Genomic DNA, 7,259 nt, shown 5'->3' on the forward strand with positions numbered 1-7,259 from the left:
GAGAAGATTAGAGGGGAGTCGGGCTAGGACATAGAACCTACTGGTCCAAACCAGATGTTTCTCAGGCAGTTAAGCCAATGAAAGGACAAAAACATCCAATAGACTATAGGGTGAAGACTTCTGTGATGCAATGCTGGCCCTAACATTGCAGTCACATGACCCTGTGTACTCCATCATGCCAGATGATTCAGTCAGCCCACAATTAAACACCAGGAGCTCATGAATTTGAGTCCCTCATGTCTATTTAGAATCCATTCCTTAAAATCTTCTTTTGTCTTTCTGCTATTCAATATTTTATAATTATGCATTTCTATGGACTTTGTTTTTGAAAAACTTTGTGTTTAATTTTCTTTTTTTTTAATTGGATATTTTCTTTATTTACATTTCAAATGTTAATTCTCTTTCCCTATTTCTCTCCTTCCTGGAAATTCCCTATCCCATCCTCCCTCCCACTGCTTCTATGAGGCTGTTCCTCTACCCATCCACCCAAACCCACCTCCCTGCCCTCAATTACCCTACACTGGGGCATCTATCAAGCCATCATAGGACCAAGGACCTCTCCTCCTTTTGATGCATGACAAGGCCATCCTCTGTTACATATGCAGCTGGAGCCGTGTGTACTCCTTTGTTGATGACTTTATCCCTGGGAGCTCTGGGGGCAGGGTCTGGTTGGTTGATATTGTTGGTCTTCATATGGGGCTGCAAACCCTTTCAACTCCTTCAGTCCTTTCTGTAACTCCTTTATTAGGGACCCACACTCAGTCCAATGGTTGGTTTCAAGCATCCGCTTCTGTATTTGTAAAGCTCTGGCAGGGCCTCTCAGGAGACAGCCATATCAGGCTCCTTTCAGCATGTACTTCTTGGCATCCACAATAGTGTCTGGGTTTGGTGACTGTATATGGGATGAATCCCCAGGTGGGGCAGTCTCTGGATGGCCTTTCCTTCAGTCTCTGCTCTACACTTCCATGGGCTTTAAATATGTGCTCCAGTTGCAACAGACAATTTCATTGCTGTAACATTTCTAGCTGATGGTTTAGAGAACAAATATATCTTCTCTGTCCTACTATGTGGGCCGATACAGGGTAAGCAAAGATCATTTTAACTAGTCCCTACCATGAAAAGGTCAATTTGTTTTTTTTTTATGTGAAATTTACATTTTTGACTTCTTTATTGGTTTTAAAAAAAAATTGCAATGTCTGTGAACACTGGACCGTCACTTCTTGGAGCTCTTGTTTCTACACACCCCTTCTTAGAGTACTTACACAGCCTTCTTGAACTCTAAACGACTTTGTACATTCTGTTCTAAATCCTGATGGCAGGTACCTTGGTCTTCTTTGGTCCTGAATCATGCTTGTCCACATCCAACAACTGGTTAGAGGAAAGCTTAAGGTTCTGTGTGATAGAGGAGTGTGAGAACCCGGAAGAGCATACAAGAGTGACCAGTTTCCCTTGGAGCTTGTTTTTAGACCTCCATACCTGATAAGACCACTTTATTTTTGGCCCAGTTTGAGAGCCATAAAGAAAATTCTAGGAGTTTAACCAAGGAGGAGAGACTCCTGTAAGTATGGGTGTGGTCTGGGCTCATGAGGCTGGTAACACAGTGTAGCCCTCTTATTTCTGGCATTCACAATTACACGGCTGGATGTAATGCTGTGGTCTCTAAGGCTAATCCATTTCAAAGTAGCTGGGACAGCAAGAGAATTGTGTAGGGCAAAGGAGATGCTATAAATGGGTTCTGGCCTGATGGTCTTTCCAGCATTGTGGTGCCTGGAGGACAAGGATCAGGTCTGACCTCCATGGGTGCCCTAGTGTTTGGAAGTATAGTGACAGTGATATGGTTGGATTCTGACAGAATATCTTACTGAATCAGATTGCGTGTATTCCAGTGTATTTCCCTCTTGCTCTGAGGTGAGAACCATAATTTTCTTTTGTGTTTTCTTGCTTGGAGTGACGGATGGAATTGAAGCTCTTTCTACTTAGCTTCCTGAGTCTGTGATGCCTAATAGCTGTGCCTAAGGGGACATTAAGTTTGGGGAATGACTTAATTTTATCTCATCTTCCAGTGGAGCTTAAGTTAAGGGTGTGAATTCAAGCTTCTTAAGGAGAAGTGCATTGTAGGAAGGAAGGGAGAGGATGTGGGGGACAGAAAAGGGAGAGCACAAGAATATGTTACCAAGCTGGTCACTGCTGTGGATGAAATGGGCTCAATCCAGCTGGCTTCCCTGTGAGCAGTTCTGTAGAATGTGCTTCCCACTTACCCATGATTCCTCCTGTTCTGAAGAGCTTCACCAGGGAAGGTGAATTGCCTCCTTCCTGCTGCCATGCACCTTTGGAGGGCAAGAGCTTTGACTTTTGCTGTTGCTTTCCTCTCTCTCTCTCTCTCTCTCTCTCTCTCTCTCTCTCTCTGCCTGCCTCTCTCTCTCTCTCTCTGTCTCTCTCTGTCTCTCTCTGTCCCTCTCTCTTCCTTTCTCTCTTCATACTGTTAAACACCCTATGATTGGGATTTACATAACCTATTAACCAACACTTGATGTATAGTGTATTTCCAATGATTTGTTTTTGTTAAAATACATGCAGGGACTTCTACCTCAATCTGCTATTGTTCTTTCTCTTCTTCTTCTTTTTCTTTTTCTTCTTCTTCTTCTTCTTCTTCTTCTTCTTCTTCTTCTTCTTCTTCTTCTTCTTCTTCTTCTTCTTCCTCTTCCTCTTCCTCTCCTCCTTCTCCTTCTCCTCCTCCTCCTCCTCCTCCTCCTCCTCCTCTTCGTCCTCCTCGTCCTCCTCATCCTCCTCATCCTCCTTGTCCTCCTCCTTCTCCTTTTCCTCCTTCTCCTTCTCCTCCTTCTCCTTCTCCTTCTCCTTCTCCTTCTCCTTCTCCTTCTCCTTCTCCTTCTTCTTCTTCTTCTTCTTCTTCTTCTTCTTCTTCTTCTTCTTCTTCTTCTAAAAAAAAACAAAACAAAACAAAACAAAAACCTAGTGTATTAGAGCTACTGTTGAAGTGGATTGACTAGGTCAGAGAGGACCCATTCTCTCTCCTCCAGCATCTTCCAACTAAATTGCTCCACATAAAGTTTTTATTGACCTGCAGTCCCATCAGCATTGTGAGAAACCATTAAAGGTGAACTCTGGCAGTGACCTGAGAGTGGGTGACTAAGACAGGCTGTCAGATTTATTGCTTGGAGTGTTTTTAACACAGTAGAGGCAGCATAGGGCAATGCCTGCGTTAACTAGGAGGGGATTCGAGGCATTCATTTTTGATCTTCTGTCTTCTCTGCATTCTACAAATAGCATATGGCCACCAATATAGATTTGTGTGTACTCACAAACCACCCTTCACTTGCTATGTTTTTGCTTTTTATGGTTTTGTTTATTCATAGTCAATCATGGTATATATACTGGCTGGTTTTGTGTGTCAATTTGACACAAGCTGGAGTTATCACAGAGAAAGGAGCCTCCCTTGAGGAAATGCCCCTATGAGATCCAGCTGTAAGACATTTTCTCAATTAGTGATCAAGGGTAGGAAGACCCATTATGGGTGGTGCCATCCCTAGGCTGATAGTCCTGAGTTCTATAAGAAAGCAAGTTGAGCAAGCCAGAGGAAGCAATCCAGTAAGCAGCATCCCTCCATGGCTTCTGCATCACCTCCTGCCTCCAGGTTCCTATCCTATGTGAGTTCCAGTCCTGACTTCCTTTGGTGATGGACAGCAACATGGAAGTGTAAGTGGAATAAACCCTTTCCTCTCCAGCTTGCTTCTTGGTCATGATGTTTGTGCAGGAATAGTAACCCTGACTAAGACACATTATGAATACATCAAGTGGACTTTTAGAAGTAAACAGCCCTTGAGTATCAGATTATGCACCTCTCTGAGTATTGAACTCTCCTATATTTTGGTTCCCTCCGATTGAGACACAAGGCATCCCTCTGTCAACTGTATCTGCACTGTACACACCACCGGCCTCCCTCTCAGAAACGTAACTAGGCTACGGTATTGCAGTGGTGTGTGTTCAAAGAATCCTTATGGTCAGAAAGGGCAAGGATAGGGATGGTAGCAATTTCGTTGTACCAGAGAGAATCTATGAGTGCAAAGGGGAAGGCTCTCAGCATTACAGAGGGCTTGGTACTGTGAGTGATTTCAGGCACTCAAGATCTTGGAATGAACTTCCCACAAATAAGGATTATTACAGGAGGTATTTTTAAAAGAGTCTCATTTGGGAGCTATTTAACTGTGTTTTCAAAGGCTCTGAACTTAACCCTCACATCATTACCCCTTTATCTTCTGTGTATTCATGTAATTGGGGTGTTAGGTATTCCGTATTCCAAATACTCATGATTATGTGGGAAAAGATAACTCAAATAAATACAGGCCCCTTGGAATTTCAAGTTACGTTACTAAATGCTTAGGAGAAATTCTGACAAAGAGAAAGCTTAAGCTAGTTATTGATAAATTGAGTTTGAATGGCCCTGACTTTTCCTTTGTTCCTTCTTCCCCAGGAATTAAATAAAAGTTCAGAGAAAGAGATTAAATGTAGATCACTCAAAGGAAGGAGAGAGAAAGACCAGGAGAATCCAAACTTCACTTTAGGCTTTGTAGTGATCATAAACTACATTGTTCTCTTTTCTAATCTGTATGTATGTGTGTGGTTGAGGAGTCACATGTGTTGAGGCCAGAGGACAAACTCAGGGGCCCTTCTTCGATTTGAGACACGATCTCTTTTTTGTTCAGTGTTATCTAGTCTTCATATTATTTGAGACATGATCTCTTTTTTGTTCAGTGTTATCTAGTCTTTAAGCATCCCAGGATTCTCCTGTCTCTACTCCCTATCTCACTATATGCCATACTTGTAGAGCATGTGGGTCTTAGAGATTTGAACTCAGGTCTGCATGCTTTTGTGAGTGACAAGCACTTAATGACTCATCTCCCCAGCCCACAAACCACACTTCTTGCTTAGAACTTGGGTGAAAGATGAAATGCACACACACCTGAATTTTCCAGGGCCTCATCAGTCTTTCTTGCTTTGACAGAAAGCTTGTTTATTCTGACCCCATGCCCCAGGCCAATCATCATCAGAAAGGAGGAGAATAGAAACTAAGAATTCTAAACCTTAGGATAAACCCAGACATACATGCTCCCACTGAGGCTGCTGCGTGATTTCATGGTTGAATAAGGTGAGCCTCTGGTTTCTGGCCTGGCTGGTCCTCACACAGTCTAAGATTGGCCATTCCTTGAAAACCCCAGCAGGAGTCATTGGCTACTCAGTTCTAGCATCAGTACATTCGGTGAGGGTGTATGGACAGATTTCCATTCCGCTGTGCTACTGGGCCATAGGATACAGAAATCAGACAGTAGGATTTTTAGAGTTGGGATGGGCTTGGGGTTTCAAGAATTATGGTGACTAGCAGAATATGGGATTTTAAAACAAATGTATCTATGATAATTGTGCTTTGTTGCTTCCCCAAAGTCCCCTTAATAAAGTGACCAAAATACAATGTAGAATCAAATAGGCCTTGAATCCAAAGTGGCTTTGGCGATGTTCACGTCATCTCATCCAGTTTTACTTTGGTCCCCTTCCTCCTCCTTCTTCCTTCTTCTAAACATTTATTTATTTATTTATTTATTTATTTATTTATTTATTTAATGTCTTTGGGTATGCTTTCCCTAACACACCAGAAATGGGCATCAGATCTCATTACCGATGGTTGTGAGCCACCATGTGGTTGCTGGGAATCAAACTCAGGACCTCTGGAAGGACAGCCAGTGCTCTTAACCACGGAACCATCTCTCCAGCCTTGGTCTCAATTGTTAACATGTATCATGTGCATTCTGTACTGTACATACCAGCATATTACATGTTATCTGACACACATCAGCTCAGACTGGAGACATCAAATGTTATGATTTTCAATGTTTTCACTTTACACATAGTTTTTTTTTTGGCCTTAGAAATATAATGGCCTAATTATTGAAGACAGATTTTTAAATATTTTCCTACTAACAGTTTCATTCTTCATAATGGATCAAGTTAATACATATCTGGGTTAGATTGTTTTAGAATATTTTATTTTAAATGTTGCTGACTTGTCCCATAAAAAATTATGAAGTGAATTCCGGCTGGGGATTTAGACAGAATTTTCAATGAATTCTGAAATGGCCCTAAACACACTTCTGCCATTCTGTAATATGTATTTATGTGAAGTGACATTCTTGGCATTGATAATTATAAGATGAAGGTATCAACCAACTTTGAAAAATGCTGAGGATGTCCTGCCTCCAATAGTATCAAATATTCATCAGATTTAATTACTTAAAAATAAGTATACTTTTAGGAAGCAAACCCATTTTCTTATTTAATAAGTGGTAAAAGTATATACACATCAAAGATTTGTTTTAAAATATATTTCTTTATGATTTATTATCAGTAAATGTTTAATTTATACATGTATTTTACTTTTAACAATAATAATGATAATAGTTATTATTATTTTGTGTGTATGTGTGTATGTGTGTGTCTATGATGTTTGAGTGAGTGTGGGTGCATCTATATTCCTATGTGGGGGCTAGAGAACAACTTTTGGGCGTCAGTTCTCGTCTTCCACTGTGGGTTCTGGGGATTAAACTGAGGTCATTAAGTCTGGCAACAACGATTTCACCCGCTGAGCTGTCTCTCTAATCCCTATATACATATTTTATATGCTCGTATATGTGGGGTCATGTAAGAACTCCTTGGGTGAAAAGGGCCAAGTGGAAAAATGTCAAGATCTGCGTTGCAATGGCTGGGATAAGAAAATCTCTCTGGGATAAGAAAATCAAGGGTCCCTAAACGGCCGGACCCGACAAGCCTTCGCTTATTCACACAGAGGCTGGCTCAGGTCTGCCAGAGGTAGCTTTCTTAAGAGTTCACTGCATTGAGCCTCAAGCCTTCGCTTATTCACACAGAGGCTGGCTCAGGTCTGCCAGAGGTAGCTTTCTTAAGAGTTCACCTCATTGAGCCTGTGGGAAGAAAATCACACAAAGCCTTTGAAGAGCGCCCACCAAAGGGATATGGGGGTTTCTGCGAGGAGCCATGGTGGTGGTTGCTGTTATGTGGGTACGTGAAAATCACAATAAAGACCAAGGGGCTTCAGGAGCCAGATGGCCAATTCAGTCAGTAGATGTTTTATAAACTCAGGGCAGGGAAACATCCACAAAATCAAGGACGAATCAGAAAGCTTCTTACAGGAAGAGCAGTGCATAAAGCTCAGTGGGAGAACACTTGCCTACTTT

The 7,259-nt window shown here is 41.8% G+C and overlaps 1 long non-coding RNA gene across 1 annotated transcript in view; it reads left to right on the top strand.

The window, feature by feature from the left end:
• The window catches only part of LOC116088557, a 19,690-nt gene that overhangs the window by 11,400 nt on the left and 1,031 nt on the right, over nt 1-7,259 (top strand). The window lies entirely within an intron of this gene.

This window comes from Mastomys coucha, unplaced genomic scaffold, assembly GCF_008632895.1.
Source record: "Mastomys coucha isolate ucsf_1 unplaced genomic scaffold, UCSF_Mcou_1 pScaffold14, whole genome shotgun sequence".
In the NCBI taxonomy this organism is placed as follows: domain Eukaryota; kingdom Metazoa; phylum Chordata; class Mammalia; order Rodentia; family Muridae; genus Mastomys; species Mastomys coucha.